This window comes from Paramormyrops kingsleyae, chromosome 24 (assembly GCF_048594095.1).
Source record: "Paramormyrops kingsleyae isolate MSU_618 chromosome 24, PKINGS_0.4, whole genome shotgun sequence".
Lineage (NCBI taxonomy): Eukaryota > Metazoa > Chordata > Actinopteri > Osteoglossiformes > Mormyridae > Paramormyrops > Paramormyrops kingsleyae.
The window spans coordinates 26,222,323-26,240,285 of NC_132820.1; the positions used below are offsets into that span (position 1 = coordinate 26,222,323).

General features: G+C 43.1%; 1 long non-coding RNA gene across 1 annotated transcript; it reads left to right on the forward strand.

Moving 5' to 3' along the window:
- The first annotated feature begins 391 nt into the window (after nt 1-391).
- LOC140582303 (uncharacterized) lies at nt 392-4,310 on the forward strand. The gene is made up of 3 exons (XR_011985233.1): nt 392-588; nt 942-1,107; nt 1,254-4,310. It is a non-coding gene; the product is annotated as an uncharacterized lncRNA (long non-coding RNA).
- The last annotated feature ends 13,653 nt before the right edge of the window (nt 4,311-17,963 follow it).

Here is a 17,963-nt window from a genome sequence, read left to right on the forward strand (position 1 = left end):
TCCCTGAAAATTAACAGCTATCATTATAGTACAAATAAGCAGTTATCCAGACATCCCGACTCTCCCGGAAGTTCCGGGAGTTTCCCACATATTGACAGCGACTCCCTGATACCCGCAAATTGAATAAAATATCCCGGAAAGAAGAGCAAGTAAACAAGAGCATGCATGCGAGACAGTAGTGTGAGCATCGCGCACTTGAGAGACGCGCGCGTACGACGGAATGAGAGAGAGAGAGAAAGAGAGAGAACGTGCATATGTGTGGGTCCCTGCGTTTGTGCCTGTAGCCCGTGCTAGATAGACAGCATCCTGATTGGTTTACTTAGCAAAATAAGCCAATCAGATTTCAATGCGGGCGGGCTTTTATTTAACCTCTCGAGGACCGAAGTTATCGGTTAAGTGGAGCATCATGACAGAGCGAGAGTGCCCCAAAAAACGGAAATATAAAACGTATTTCACTTCAGACTACACAAAAGTGTATCCTTGTTTAATAAGGATGAAAATAATGACAGTGTTGCGTGCTGTACTGTTAGCAACAGTGATTTCAGCATTGCTCATGACGGTTTAAACGACTGTAAAATGCATGTTGAGGTCAGTTTAACAAGTGTCATTTCATGTGCTGTATTATTCAGGTCTACACTAGTTAGACACTTGGTTAGTTGCCAATGCTGTCAGACTCCTTGAAGACTTTTGTAAAATAGCAATGGAATATAATTAAGGAATTTGCATAAATGGTAAAATAATCTACTTATATTATTGTCAAAATAATACATAATATTGACCTTTGTAATTTAGTGCGCTGACTAGAGGAAATTAATGAAGAAATTAAACTGAAATCAAGTTTGTTGAAGTTACATCTCACTCCTTGTCGGGCGGTTGGGGGCACCTCCCTGAATTGAGTTTTTGCAGGTTGGGATGTCTGAAATATTCTACTGTACCTTAAGGAAGGGAGGAGGTCCTGGCTGTGAAAGTTGGGGGGCGGCGGCAGACGATCTCAGAGGCAAGCTGCTGTCCACCCAAAAAAGCAGGCCCCTCATGTAAGCTCACATCCAACCAAATGTTCCAACCCCAGAGGCAAGCTGCTTTCAACTCAATCCCCTGACCCCAGAGGTAAGCTCGCTCCCACCCAAACACCCTGATCACAGAAGTAAGCTGACATTCACCCAAACCCCCAGCCCCCTGAAGGAAGCAGCCATCTACCTAAACGACCTACCCCCAGAGGTAAGTTGACATCCATCCAACTGCCTTGATCCTAGGCGAAAGCTGCCCCGGTACGTCTAGGTGGTGACACTCCATCCTACAGGGTTGACGTGATGCACTTTCCTGAAGCACACAGAGGACACTTCGGGTTTTAGGTAAGTGTGCTTTGATTTTCTGTGTGTGTGTTTTATTTGGTATGGATTTTATTTAATGGCACGTAAAGATTTTACTGAGCACTGTTTTGGTTGATCACTGTAGCACTTATTCATCAATATTAACATTATTAACATTTATTAGCATTTTATTTGATCTGTTGTGCTGTTTATTGTGCGATTAACCTATTTCATTCCCAAGCTTACTGATTGTATGTGTTTTGGGAAGGTGTATGATGCCGTTTTAGCCCGACCCTTGTGCAGAGCTTGGAAGTCTGCGGATGTGTTCCTTTTTAACCCTCTGGAGTCTAGGGGTAGGGGACACACTTTCACTAACTGGGCCATGCTCACATTCAATATCATAAACTTAATTCCTGGCAAATAAATTATTTCTTATATACTGTAGCCTATTTGGTTTGGCAACAAACTCATCTTAATCTTAGTGTACTTTGTAAATATGTCAGATTTATGTGAAGTTTGTAATTTGACATTCAAAGTATAGACATTGCAAAATGCAGTTTGGAACACTTGCAGAAACATTATAAAAGTACATAGTATCCCAGATAGCATGCGGATGTGGGCCACTTCGGGCAAATGTGTGGCACTGCTGGCCCGGTTCCGGCACCGGCAAACGGATGTATCGTAAAAGTGGCCCACTTGTGATTAGACAAATGTGGCCCAAATGTCACAAAACAGAGATGGACCACATGTTAAATACTTTATTAAAAAATTGTTATATGGCTTGCGGCTCACTGGTAAAAGGTATACACTGTAAAAAAAAAAAATCAGTCAAAAAACGGAAAATGTACTGGCAGAAAATTACTGGCACATTTTCCGTTTACGGACTCTTCCTTCAAGTCTCAAGGAAAATATTGAAAATTCACAGTTTTCCACAGGTTGTTGTTCCAAGGAATTAAATAATAGTTTATTTTCATTTTTAATTTTTCATTCTGCCAATTCAGATTTGTTTGTTTAATAAATGATGTTGTTCGCAAAACTACAAAAAGTAATTTGAGAATATAGTAATTCACTACATTCATTATTTTTCATGACTCAAGGGCCCATAAACATGCATTTATACAACTGAAGCTGGATTCATTTGCAAGACCCTTAACCCCAAATTGAAAATGGAAGTTATTCTGGATACAAGTGTCTGCTAAATGCTGTAAATGTAAAGGGTGTGTCCACCTCAAAACGACAGTACCCACTACCCACCCAGCACCAGACATCCACGGATGTTGTTTTGTTTTTTTTTTGTTTTTTGTTTTTTTCCTCAAATTCAAAATCCTTTAAGACATTGGACTTTTGTTGTTTCTAAACACATTTGAAGCCTGATCAGGGACTGTATTCAGTTCCTGTTGAAAAGTAGCTCTTACGAGGTTAACATCTGTGAGGTTCAGAAACTGGTAATGGGCCATAATATGGCCAGATCTCAGACAGAGCCTGGCCACTCGTGGCTAACATCAGGCCCTGCTCTGGCCCAGATGTTAACCTGATGCGGCAACCGAGAGCGGTCCGCTCAATCGCCGTCATTCCATGCGGTATGTGGGCCAGATGATTATGCGTGATGTGGGCCACATCCGGGCCAGAAAGATTTTGCTATCTGGGAAGCAATGCTGGCAGTTTGTCTTGATCCCAGATATCTGATCACCAAAGTCTTGGCTACATGAAGATGACTAAATGGTGTAGTTGCAATATTCATTTGGATAAATGAATAAGAAAAATCTAACTCATGTAACTATTTCTGGCTCCTTTCATTGAATATGTAGCAACTTTCATGTGTATGAATGAGCCATTGTCACTTGGCCACGTCCCTACCCCCCTTTTATGGCGCTGAAGGGGATGTATCTGGATCGCGTTCCACCGTTGCGTTGTTCATCAAATTACCATGCGAATGCGATCTGAATACGCGCTAATGCGGCTATTTAGAATGTGAATAGCGATCTTCGGGTGACAGTGGTACTACACACCCCCGATGCAGGTAAAACAAAGTAAGGTGACATGGTTTACTCTTTTGCCGATTTAACCTAATTTTTAAAAGTTTAATACTTCCGACAATGGACGTTTTGAAAAGAAGGCAGATTACGGATTTAGTCAGCGTTTTTTTCATGTTTCTATAATAAGATTTCAGTGAGTTATGAACTGAAATACACGAGAAAGATACACGGCATTGCCGACGATGCCGTCGACTCCAGAGGGTTAGAGGTCTTAACTTTTTAATAGCATGCATATAAGGTGACATTTTAATTGTTTTATTGACCATATAATTGTAATTAGGTTTAAATGGTGTATAATTGTATTTGCTGGTCTTATTGCCCTTTTCCTGTTTTATGGGTAATAGTTCTGCAGGTAGTTCTATTTGTTTAATATTATCTTTGAAAGTCTTATTGTACTGTGTTGGCATGATTTGCATAGTGTGGGAATGTTTCAGCCTTATAGATTGTGATTATGTGTTAATGTAAGTAGTACAAGCATAATATTTATTATTCATGTATTTGAGCTGATTTACATTTTGTTTTGGTATGAAAAGGTCATTTTGATACGTCCCCCATGGAGGGGACCACATATTAAACAGATTTTTGGAACAGGGAGCTTGCCCCGTCTGCTCCAGGCACCGACCCGGTATTGCAGTGCCCCCTGTTGTTGAAAGGCAGAACTGACTGACTGAATGGGTGACTAATAGACTGAGTGCCTCTGGATGGCCAGCTAATTAGCCGCATGTGCTGTGTGGGAGGGGCCCTGTCCGTGCGCGGCCCCCATTTCCCGCCGTTTTTCTTTTTTTTTTAAAGTAAGGTGACACGCTGTCGTTTGTGCGGTGGGCAGCTGTGCTGAGGTAAGGCATGACGTCATCTTTGCCTTTTGAATTTTCCCTCATGTTTGTTTAAATGATTGCTGTTTTTTGAGAGGACAGGAGGACAGGGAGGACGCCGGTGGCTGCGACGCCCCTGGGCATTCTACTCCGAGCGGGGGCGTCACGGAGGCCCGGCTAACGGCGACCCGCTAAGCGGCGGCCCCATATCCACTCGGGTCTCTCTTCGGTCTTCAGGACCGGTATACATTTCTTCTCCTTTCCGGATTGGAAAAAAAAAAAAGGCAAAAGTGGAATAGTTGACGAAATGGCGTCGGATGGCGTAGCTTCTAGCGGTGGGGCGTAAAGACCTTGCATTCCAGAGCATCCCCGCGCATATGAGAGTCTGCTCCGTACATCTCCGTTCAGGTAAGTCAGCTTCCGGTGTGATCACTAGACTCCATTCTTGTGTTTGTCCCTAAAGAGAACAGCCAGGATAGGAAATGCTGGAAACCCATCCCGACCGGAGTCCATCCCTTCCTGGTGGCACAGTAACCCGAAAGTGTTTGTTAGTGTGGTTTATGTCAGATTAGGAGAGCTGAAATGAACCTTTTGTTGGATGATAGTCGGCGACCAAAACAAGAGCTAGATCACAGAAAAGTGTGACAGCGTCAAAGTGAAATGCAACGCTGGATGGAAGTTTTCTAGTACTGATGAAGGATGTAGAATCAGAATCCAGATATGTTTCCATACAAGGAATTTGCCTTGGTGGTGCTTTTACATGACATTACAAAGAACATAAGAACATAAGAAATTTACAAACGAGAGGAGGCCATTCGGCCCATCAAGCTCGTTTGGGGAGAACTTAACTAATAGCTCAGAGTTGTTAAAATCTTATCTAGCTCTGATTTAAAGGAACCCAGGGTTTTAGCTTCCGCTACACTAGCAGGAAGACTATTCCATACTCTAACTACACGCTGTGTAAAGAAGTGCTTCCTCAAATTTGTTTTAAAATGTTCTCCCGCTAATTTCCACTTATGGCCACGAGTTCTAGTATTTAGAATAATATTGAAATAGTCATTTGGCTGAAGAGCATCCAGACCCGTTAGAATCTTATAGACCTGAATCATATCCCCCCTTAGTCTCCTTTGCTCAAGGCTAAACAGATTCAGTTCCGCTAACCTCTCCTCATAAGACATTCCTCTAAGACCAGGAATCATTCTCGTAGCTCTTCGTTGCACCTTTTCTAAGGCAGCAATGTCCTTCTTGAGGTATGGTGACCAAACCTGCACACAGTATTCTAGGTGGGGTCTTACCAAGGAATTATATAAGTGTATCATCACCTCCCTTGACTTAAACTCCACACACCTAGAGATATAACCCAACATTCTGTTGGCCTTTTTTATTGCTTCCCCACACTGGCGAGAGTTACCCACATTTAGCAAAGACATATGCAGAAAGGTAATAAACAATAGACTGGCAATTGGGTAATATGATAATTATATGATAATTAAGTTTATTAATGGCAGTAATGATGGTATTATGATATTTATATATGTGTGTGTACATAGTAATCATTGTAGTATGAATATAAACTATATAAATGGTATAATAATTTAAAGGGCTCTTAAATGGTGCCGTTATTAAGTAGCAGCCAAGTCAACTATATGTGCAAGAGTGCAATATGTATACAGAGTTTGCAGTATGTGTGCATAATGTGCAAGAGTGCAGAATATAATCATAGAGGAAGTTTATCAGTTGTTCACTGGTTATGCTGGTGGATATTTCACTGCAGCTGACGATTAATTGAACGTCCATTCAGAGACTGGTTTGGTTAATGAGAGAGACTACCTGAGGGGAGAAGCTCTTGGCATGTCTTGTGGTCTTGGTTCTGATTGCCATGAGTCTACTCCTGGAGGGTAAGGCTTGAAAGATGTGGTGAGCAGGGTGAGATGGGTCCTCAAAGATTTTGTATGCCCGTTTCCTGGTTCTGGTGATGTACAGTGTCTGGAGGGTAGGCAGGTTACTGCCGATTATTCGCTCTGCTGAGTGGATGATGTGTTGCAGTCTGGCCTTGTCTCGTTCAGTGGCTGATCCAAACCAGGCTGTGATGGAGGAGCTAAGGATGGACTCAATGATTGTAGCGTAAAACTGGGCCATCGTGGTTATAACATGTTATTTTGGATCAGGCACGGACAGTTGTGAGAGTTCATTCCGCATTAGCTCCGATAGAATAGTATTAAATGCAAAGCTAAAGTCCACAAACAGAATCCTAACATATGTCTCAGGGCACTCCAAGTGTCGGAGCAAGAAATGGAGTCCAGTGTTAACTGCATCGTCCACAGGTCTGTTGGTTCTGTAGGCAGACTGTAGCCTGGGGTCAAGCGATAGGTCTGTGATGGTTTTAAGGTATGACAGCACAAGTCTCTCAAAAGCCTTCATTACCACCGATGTGAGAGCCACCAGTCTGTAGTTACTGACTGGTTCAGTGACTGGTTGAAAATATCTGTGAAGACAGGTGACTATTGATCTGCACAGTGCTTCAGAGTGGCTGGGGAGACAGAGTCTGAACCAGGAGCTTTCCTTGTATTCTGGCTACTGAAGATCTTGTTTACATCTCTGTCGTTGATTCTCCTGGGGAGGTGGCTGGACGTGGGGGGGGGGGGTGAGCTGGGTATAGTGTGGGCGAGGTGTGAAGGTACCCAGGTGTGAAGAAGGCCATTGAAAAGGTGAGGGCTGTATGATGCGCGAATGTGGCTTTTCAAACCCGCAGTAGAATTTGAACAGGTTTTTGTCACCACTCCTGTAGGCTTCATCTTTTGTTTTATGAAGCTGCCTGAGTTCAGTTGTAAACCATGGGTCGTCATTATTATAGCTGACAACAGACTTTTTGGGAATGCGAGAGTCCTCGCAGAAGCTTATGTGTCATGTTACAGTGTCCGTGTATTCATCCACGCTGTTAGTAGCAGTTTTGAAAACATTCCAGTCTGTCGAGTCAAAGCATGATTTTAATTGCTCTACAGCTCCGCATGTCCAGTGTTTCACTCTAGTAACGACAGGTTTAGCAGTTTTCAGATTTTGTCTGTATGCTGGAATTAGATAAATTGTTGCATGGTCAGAGTTTCCTAGTGCAGCACCAGTCATTTTCTGTCATTAAAATGTGACATCTTTTCAGTTACCTATTTATTTGTTTTGGCTTTTTCTTATTATTATCTATGTGTTCATTGTAATTGATTAATAAAATTATTTATTTTCATTATTATTTCTTTTTCACTTATCTTTGAAATGTGATTTTGAAGTTTTAATGTGATTGTATCCTTGTCTTTGTAAAGCACTTTGAATTGCCTTGTGCCTGAATTGTGCTATATAAATAAACATGCCTAAAATCCTTGACGATGACAATGTGCCCAGCCAGCTGTGAACTGTTCATGCGCTTCAAGAGATTTGTAGTTTTTAAACTCTTTAAAAGTGTACGCACTAATGACAGACACTAGGTGGTTGACAGTGTCCCCATAAGAAAGCCAAGGTAGCGCATCGGGATCCCTTGTCCATGTGTTTGCTGGCATTTCATAAGGGTCGACAAGGACACCATAGGCAGTGGCGTACTCTCACTGTTCTTCGCTTTCTCCATCTTTGCATTTCTTGCAGTGTGAAGATCTGCGAGCTGTTTAATTTTAGTGACCGCTCCTTTTCAGGATTATGTAGTATATGTTTAACATTAGTTCAAAGTGTGGAAGGGAAATTTAAAGTGATGGTAGGCCAGGGTTGGGAGGCATTGTAGGATTGTTCTTGTGTCTCAGGTTTTGTTGTTTTGGGGATGGTGCCGTGTGTCCTTGACTCACAGCCACCTGCACGGAACCAGCTTTGCAGGCCACAGACCTTGGAGAACTGGGCTGAAGGGAACATCGCCGGGGGAGAAAGGGGACCTGCAGGAAGCCTTGAAATGTAGCTGCTATACTATGCTAGATGCAGTTTGTTGTATGGTAGCATTTGAACACACAAGCAAGTTATGTATCCATAAGGGTTGTATATGTTTACGCGGAAGTCTTTATTTAGGTAATATAGGGTTGGGGTTTCCCTTACTGATAGCATTGTGAGCCATGCCAGCCATGGACACCGAAGGGGGGGTTGCACCTTTTTGCTGGGTTGGGAGTGGAATTTCCCTAATGTTTAGGGTTTTTGCCCTCCTTCCTAGGCTGGATAGACAGGCTTATGTGTGGGACTCATAGGAGGCCTAGGCCTAACGAGGATTGGAAGCTCAACATCCTTGAAGTAGACCAATAGTGGCGTATTATGTTTGTTGTATGGTCGAAACCTGGTTTGCAGATGTTTGGTAACCAATCAGGACTTAGAAGTCCATATAGGGGAATTCGTCTTATAGTATATTAACCTGCTGATTTCTGGGTGCGGGGTGCATTGCGCATTGTACCCGAGTGTGGCTGGAACACTATGCTGGATTGCTGAATAAAGAAGAAAACTTTGCTCATTATGTTAAGATGGAAGCAGAATTGGGAGTTACGTCAGTCTGCAGCAGCGCTGGATCGTTTTACGGCACACTGCTTGCCTGGTCGCAGCCTCCAAAGAGCAAGAGTTCCAGAAGTTCACCTGCGCTCCAGAGACATTTCATAGTTATTATCTTATGTGCCCCTCTCGTTTGGTAGTTCATTTTCTGTCCGTGATTACGGGTGTGCGTGTATGATGTTCAGTAAGTAATGTTTTCTATACTTTTAATGTAGTTGATTTCTTTCTGTATGCGCAGTATCGGTGTAGTGTTACTAGATTGCGTATATGGCAGCTTGTTGGATTTACATGCCCTGTTATCGTTGATGTAGCAATTTGTCGTGGGTCAGCATTTGTATGTGGTAATTATAATTTCTTATTGCTATTAATCAAGTTAAAGGAGCACCTCCAACTTATTATATAGTTTACTGGTAATCCTTCAGTGCCATCTTGTGGACATATTTGAAACTACCATAATTCGCTTACCTTTTCCAGAATGTTCAGTCGTTATTCCCTTTATTGGTTTATTTCAGAACCACGCCCACATATTGGATTGGATGGTGCCTATTGTTAGTTGCTGGGCTGTAACTACAGAATTGCGAGTAAAAACCTTAAACCCACCTTGGCTGTGATCCCAGTGCTCTGACCGGCACTCTTCTGAGAACACTACCTCATCCGGAACCACGATTTCATTAGTCCACCTAATCCTCCCCCACACATTACATGCGAGGTCTGGAGTTTGATTCAAGTGTGACAGAGTGAGAGTGATTATAGAGGATTATAGAGTCATAGTTCTTTGGGTTAATTCTGACTACCACAAAAGTTTACAAGCCCTATTTTGGCAAGAGCTAATCCTAATCATTTTCATCCTTGCCGTTTAAATCACTCATGAATAGATGTGTTTGTGAGAATTTGGTTTGTTTTAAGCATTTTAAATTTAAATAAATACTGCAATACTCATTGCAGAAATACATCTTTTCCAATATTGTGCAGCCTAATAATGAAGTACTTACTACTACGAGATATCTAACAACATACGATACAACATTCAACAGGGGGTAGTGAAGTGATATGTGGCAGATCAAAGTGCCAATTCGATGTGGGGCAGTGATTAGCATGTGGAGAATGCTGCAGCAGTATTACAAAATCAGCAACTCTTTTAAAAATAATAGTGATATAAATATATTATTTATTAATAAGTATATAGAATCAGTACACAAAGTATAAGTATATAAAGTTTAAGTATATAAAGTATATAAGTATAAAAATCTTAAGTATAAAAAAAGATATAAGTATAAAAATGTTATGTTTAAAAATGTTACAAGTATAAAAATGTTATAAGTAAAAAAAGTTTAAGGGCTCAGAGGCCTGCTGCTCCTACTCATCAGAGTGGATCTGTTGCTTGAACTTCTTCTTCAGAGCCTCTGCTAAGATGGCAGCAAAGTCCTCTGAGGGCATGGGCGTCCCCTGCGTCAGTCCCCTCCTCGTCACTGGCGTCCCACCTGGCGACCTCATCACTGGGCGCAGTTTAATGTGCGGCAGCTCCGCCAGAACATCCACCATGTTGGGGCCATTGGTGGGTCCTGCGCCACTTCCCTGACGATGACTCGTCTTCTGCTTCGGGCCCTGGATATTAGCAGGCGGAGGAGGAGGAGGGGGTGGGAAACAGCTTGGAGCTGAAGTGGGGACTATAAGAGTCCCAGTGGTCTCCGAACTGCTCCGGGGCATATTTGGGTCAGTCAGGGCACCAGCAAGCTGGGAGATCTCAGACCGTAAACGGTCCACCTCGTCTTCGAGGGCTGCAATCTTCTCCCAAACTGCCACCCACTGATCCCCGTGATCCCCGTGTCCACTGGGGAGGTGGATGCCACTCCCGACCTTTGCAGAGGCGTTGCCATTTATAGCAACCCCCGTTGCAACACTTCAGGATGTCTTCACAAAGCGCTGGGAAAGAAAAAAATCTCCAGTTGCAAAAAACTTGTTGCATTGCGCAGTTCAACGCAGAGGGGGCGACTCTGTGAAACAAGCGATCTTCCTTGGTCGAAAAAATACTGAATTCGGAACGGAATCAAATCCAAAAAAAAACAGTCTGCACACAAAGTACAGAGAGTTAGATGTCTTATTTAAACATCACACAAAATTATATTTTTTTCCATCATCCATTAACATACAGCGCAATCTCAGATCCACATTAGGCCATACTATACAGATTTCCTGAATAACATTAATATACACATATACATGTATATATTTATATATGCACATTATAAACATTTAAACCTGCAATGGTACTAACAGGGTGGCTAAACTGAATAACACCATATCACAGTCAACGTATTCCGATCAATTAGCAAGTAGCCTTATAGGTAGCTTTAGCATTTTACATACAACTACAAAAAATGATACATTAGCAAAGAAAATAATCAACCACACAATCAACAAAGGTTCACATTCATATCCTGACTGTTTTTCCTTCACACTAATGATCCCTATATCTATATTTTCCTTAACATTTAACCAAACAGGTAAATTGACCTACCAGGATATCCAAAAGAGAGCAATTGCACCAAAATCTTTCTATCCACTAATTGCTGCAATTGTATGCTTCGGCCAAAAAAAATAAACAGTGCTCTAAACGTTGATATCTACACAAATATATATATATATATGTAGATATGTAGATATATGTAGATATATACGTTTATTTCTCTAAGTTGCCGTTCACTCTTCTTTCCGCTCTCTTTACCCGCCTTCCTCCGTCTAGAAAAGCCCGCCGGAAAAAAAACTCCCACCCTACCTTTCGGCACTCAGGAACGTCTTAAAGAGACAGCTGCCCACTTTGGTATACACACACTTATTGTAAGGTTCATGTCTCCCTCTTTACAAATTACGCTCTATAATAGCTTCAAATCATTATGGTACTTTAGCTTTATAGACCTGGCTTCATATGGTTTTGTTATTATTATTTTTGGTATTAGTATTATTATTTTAAGAATGAAGCTAAATAATATAGCCGCCCACTAATATGTCACATATGGGTTAAAATGCAGAGGACACATTTCGTCGTTGTGTGATGTGCCAAGAATGGCACTTGATCACAAAGTACAAATACTTTTTTACTTGCCAACATTCATAAGCAACGTTATTTTTCAGTACAGTTGCGGTTTTTATAAATCTTGGTGATTAATATTCGCGGAGAGCGTGGGGTTTCCATTTATCTATAACATTTATATTGTTAAAGGAAACACAGCTTAGCAAGCTGTTTAATTTTAATGACTGATTGTTTTCAGTATTAACTAGTATTTGTTTAACATTGGTTTAAAGTTGACTGCTGCTACTTAAGCAGCAGCTCGGCATGCGCTCTCTGAGCTGATCCTAATCACTTTCATCCTTGATATTTCAGTCAGTCATGAATGGAGGTGTTTGTGAGAAACTTATTTATTTATTTTTTTAAAAAGATCCTTTATAAACACTCCAATACTTACTGCAGAAAATGATTTTACGCAATGTCCTGCAGTCCAGTTATGAAATACTAATCTAAAAACATACAATGTGCTGCCCACAGAAACGCTGTCTGTGCGCAGCCTGCTGGCAAAAAGCGGAACTACAGTTACAGCTAATAAGGCAGAACGGAAACATCGGCGTCACTCCTTGGACTGATGATAGCTTATAAATAGTTCTCAGTGAACCAAATAGAATGAACCAAATTTCACTGGTCCCATGCAAACTGACACCCATCTGGAACAACCCTGACATCCTGTTAAATAAAAAAAGTGATAAACTTCCTGGCTTGGCATAATAAAGGAATCAAGCGCCTCGAACATATAATCCAAGACAATTGCATGATATCATTTGACAAAATTACAGAAACTTATAACATTGAGAAAAACAAATACTTAGAATATCTTCAACTTAAATCAATAATACATAATAGATGGTGCCGTAAGCAATTAGATCTGGAGCTTTCACCAAAAATAGCAAACTTTTTAATAACTCCAACTAAAAAACTACTGTCTAGGATTTACGTGCATCTAGCAGAATCTGATACAACGCTCTCACTCCCTACCCACAAATGGGAAAGGGATTTGCTCATCAATCCAGACACTAACTTCTGGAGGCAAATTTGCTTGAATACCTTTCGAATGAATCAGAACTCCAACCTGCAGCTATTACAGTACAAAATTTTACACAGAACACACTACACAGGGCAGAGGATGTTCCAGATGGGTATCAGAGATACTGACATATGCCTAACTTGTAAGAAGGATGCACCAGATAATTACCTGCATGCTTTCTGGTATTGCACACCGGTCAACGAATTCTGGCAAAGGATTTGTGAAGACTCATCTACACACCTAGGGCATCCCATCCCACCCTCCCCCTCACTCTGCCTGCTTGGGGACCTCACCCCGCCTGGCTGGACCGGCTCCCCGTTTGCCGGGGGGTCTGGGGTTGTCCCGTCCTTGGCTGCTAGCTGGGGTCTCATCGGGCGTGGTGGGGTGGGTCTCTCCCGGTCTGCGCCTGGGGGGGGGGGGGGGGGGGGGCGGTTCCCTACTGCCGGGCTGCTTGTGGCGCCCCTGAACACCTCGGTTGGCCGTCCCTGCCGGCTGTGCGGGGTCGGGGATGGGGACTAATTGGGGCCAGTCGGGGATTCCAGTCGGGGGGGGGCCCACTCCTGGCACACCCTTATTGCTCCCCTGGGCCCAACATCACATTTCACACAACACTAGGGCCTTGAGGGGCGGTGGGGAGGTGCGCCGAGAATTTTTACTTGCATGTTAGACACCACATGACACTAGGGCTGAGGAGGTGGGTTGAGGCAGGTGGGGCTCTGCCGTCTGCCAGCGGTGGAGCCCTCATACCCGAACTGCACCCACTAATTTTAATGCATTGTAGACTTAAACACACAACTCTCTCACACATGTACATGCACACTTCACACCAACATGGGTCGGGGAGGGGATGGGGGCTGAGGAGCCCCCCCTAACTCTCTGTCTCTGGCCCTGTGCGGGGGGGGTGGCCCGCCGGGTGGAAGACCCATCATGGGGGGGTTCGGGCGGCCCTGGCGGGTGTGGGCGGCCTCCTCTCTTGGGCTGCGGGCCGGGTGGTGCTTGGCTCTGCTGCGCCGTGGTGGGGCCCTGGCGGGCGGTCCGGGGAATCTTGGGACGCTCTGGGCCCTGCTAGGCAGATTGCGGGGTTCGGTTTGGGCTGGGCGGGGGGTCTGCCGGTCGCCGCGGGTCCGCTCCCGGGTGGGGGGGGGGGGTTCTTTGTATGGGCCCCCCTTGGATCGTCCTGCAGTGTTGGGGGGGAGGCGTGCCGGGTCGCTGCGGTGGGCGGCGGCCCGTCCTGCCGGGGGACGGGCTGGGGGGGCTGGGGCCCCTCCGGTGTGTAGGGGGCCGTCCGCCGGGGGGGGGGGTTGGTCCTGGTTGGTGGGGCCCTTTGGCCCTGGACCCGCGTGCCTCGGTGGGGGGGTTGCGAGTGGGGCTGGGGGGCTCGCCGCCCGTCCTCCCTCTGCGGGCCTCCCTGTGCGGGGGTTGGCGCCCCCTTAGTCCCTCGCGGGCTCCCTCTCGGGTTGGGCGGGTGGTTGTCTCTGGGATGCGTGGCTGTGGGCCCTTGTGCCAGGGAGGCGGTAGGGTGGCCTCGGTTGCCTGGTTCTCCTGCCTTCGCCTTGGGCCTGGGGGGGGGGGGGGGGGGGGGGTGCTGTCACCTCCCCTGACGGCATCATATGCCAGCACATCCAATGACAAATCAGGTCACACCTGCACTTGCACATACATACAAGAATGGTTGAGCGATCAATATCATTATTATTATGACTTTTTAGGGTATGTTATAGATTTAGGAATTGAAATATACATATATAAGGGTACGGTCACGTGTGTGTATGCTACATATACACTCACCTAAAGGATTATTAGGAACACCTGTTCAATTTCTCATTAATGCAATTATCTAATCAACCAATCACATGTCAGTTGCTTCAATGCATTTAGGGGTGTGGTCCTGGTCAAGACAATCTCCTGAACTCCAATCTGAATGTCAGAATGGGAAAGAAAGGTGATTTAAGCAATTTTGAGCGTGGCATGGTTGTTGGTGCCAGACGGGCCGGTCTGAGTATTTCACAATCTGCTCAGTTACTGGGATTTTCACGCAGAACCATTTCTAGGGTTTACTGGAAAAATTGTTGCCTGGTGTGATGAGTCTCGATTTCTGTTGAGACATTCAATTGGTAGAGTCAGAATTTGGCACAAACAGAATGAGAACATGGATCCATCATGCCTTGTTACCACTGTGCAGGCTGGTGGTGGTGGTGTAATGGTGTGGGGGATGTTTTCTTGGCACACTTTAGGCCCCTTAGTGCCAATTGGGCATCGTTTAAATGCCACGGCCTACCTGAGCATTGTTTCTGACCATGTCCATCCCTTTATGACCACCATGTACCCATCCTCTGATGGCTACTTCCAGCAGGACAATGCATCATGTCACAAAGCTCGAATCATTTCAAATTGGTTTCTTGAACATGACAATGAGTTCACTGTACTAATATGGCCCCCACAGTCACCAGATCTCAACCCAATAGAGCATCTTTGGGATGTGGTGGAATGGGAGCTTCATGCCCTGGATGTGCATCCCACAAATCTCCATCAACTGCAAGATGCTATCCTATCAATATGGGCCAACATTTCTAAAGAATGCTTTCAGCACCTTGTTGAATCAATGGCACATAGAATTAAGGCAGTTCTGAAGGTGAAAGGGGGTCAAACACCGTATTAGTATGGTGTTCCTAATAATCCTTTAGGTGAGTGTATGTTGTCTTTCTCTTTTTAGCAGACATGGAAGCAGATTATCTGTTTTGTTTTTTTTCTTTTCTCCCTTTCTTTCCCCTCTCTCTCCCTCCCTCTCTTCCCCCCTTCTTCTCCTTTGTTCCCCCCCCCCTTCTTTCGAGGAAGTAAATAAAAATAAAAAATAAATAAATAATAAAATAAATAAATAAATACAAATAAAGTAGTCCTCCGCAGAGGGGGGGTGGAGGAGGGAATATTTATAAAAAATAAAATAAAAAATAAAATAGAAAAAAATTACCATGCGAATGCGATCTGAATACGCGCTAATGTGGCTATTTAGAATGTGAATAGCGATCTTCGGGTGACAGCGGTACTACACGCCCCCGAAGCAGGTAAAACAAAGTAAGGTGACATGGTTTACTTTTTTGCCGATTTAACCTAATTTTTAAAAGTTTAATACTTCCGACAATGGACGTTTTGAAAAGAATGCAGATTACAGATTTAGTCCGCATTTTTTTTTCATGTTTCTATAATAAGATTTCAGCGAGTTATGAACTGAAATACACAAGAAAGATCGCGGCATTGCCGACGATGCCGTCGACTCCAGAGGGTTAAAGGTCTTAACTTTTTAATAGCATGCATAGAAGGTGACATTTTAATTGTTTTATTGACCATATAATTGTAATTAGGTTTAAATGGTGTATAATTGTATTTGCTGGTCTTATTGCCCTTTTCCTATTTTATGGGTAATAGTTCCCCAGCAGGCATTTTCTGTTGTAAAGATGTTGTTACAACGTTGTCTCTCAACATTGAATAACCGTTATCAGAGTGTTGGTTTACATAATATTTCCATATTGATTCAATGTTGAGATTCAACTTTGTTTATACAACAAATGTAAAGAGAATTAGTTAATGTAAACAGTGCAACAGTTAAGGCAGTAAATGATGTGAATAGTGCAGTACCACTAACACTGCCAAAAAAATGTAAATGTTCATGTTGGTTGTAGAAGAAGAATTAAGATTTAACATATGCTGTATCAAAGACACTTGGGTTTTTTCCTAACTGGTATTCATTTTGTGTTTGCCATCACCTCCTGCTCTGCACAGCAAATGTGCCAGTGTTAAATTAACACTGCATGGTGTCTATATGGGTCCACACCATTCAGTGTTGTCTTTAACACTTTTCAGTGTGCAGTGACTGTTGTTTGTACAGTGTTAATATTTATGAACTCTTATAGTGTTCAATTTACAACCTAGAGTGTTAAGACAATGTGTCTCCACCTCTTTCCAGATTGCAAGCCCATAAGGGTGGCACACAGGTACAAAATGGGTGGCCCATATCTGCCCTATTTTAATGTCTCTCATTTGAACTCATTTGGGCATTCAGCTGCTGTGTTTTACTAACCCACCATAATAAGAAAGACTCAGACCAACATAGCCTTTTATCTTTTTATGCAAGTTTCATTTCAGTTCAGCTCTTAATAACCAACAAACTGTGCTGAGAACCATCTGTGGTATAAAAGTGTGTGAAATATATGGCACCAAACACCGACTATGAAGCTAATCTGTGTTAGACTGCATAACATAGTTGTTTAGCAGGGCTGAAAGAAGGTGAGAGCTATCTTAATGACTGAAGGAGTGTATTTCGCTAAAACAGATACAATGGGTGGTGGCCTCATTGCTTTTAGACTACAACTTGCGATAGAGGAACAAATCAAATCACTTTGCTCATTTAATATTAAGACTTTCATTAAGCTTAATTTTTAGAAACCCACCACGATTGAGGATGGTATGGCACTGATATTAATCTTTACTAAATTACCATATGTGTTTTTCTGTGTTGGTGTAAGCTGATTTGTCTGAGCAGTGTAGTTCTTATATATCTGCATCCCCAAAGAAATCTCAATTGACAAGGCACATAATGTCCAAATGATCTTCCTGGAGGGCCCAGGCTTAGAAAAGAAACAAAATGATTGGTTTTCTGTAGCATTTTTCACCCAGCCAATACCTTCTCTTGTTAAGCCATAGAGGCCAAACCATCCCTCCTGGTCCCTGGCTGGCACGCAGGAGCCATTTCTGGGGTTTTTGTTCTTGCCTTATTCATCACAATCGCGGTGGATTAAAAAAAAAAAAATCTATTAAATCGACAACAGTACTGTGTCATGCTATGCAAATATACATCCAGCACCACTGGTCTACTGCGGAGGAGGTGGTACCAGGAGCTGCACAAAAAAAAAGAGTATCACAACTTTCCTGACACCTTTCTACATATGTTAATCATCCAAGGGAAGGACTGGCAATCAAACATATCCCCACGCCATTAAAATATAGACTACTCCGGAGAGATACCCTATACTTCTCCAAGAGTTTTTTTCTCTGACTCAATAGCAAGATGCTATAAGACCACAGCTCTCTATTCTTCAAGATCAATCAGAACCAAGCCAGTAAAACCTTAATATGAAACAAGAAAAAGCTGTAAGATCCTGTTTGGTCAGAGTCTTTCTCTTGATGGTGGGTAAATCTGAGATGGCTCTTCTGATC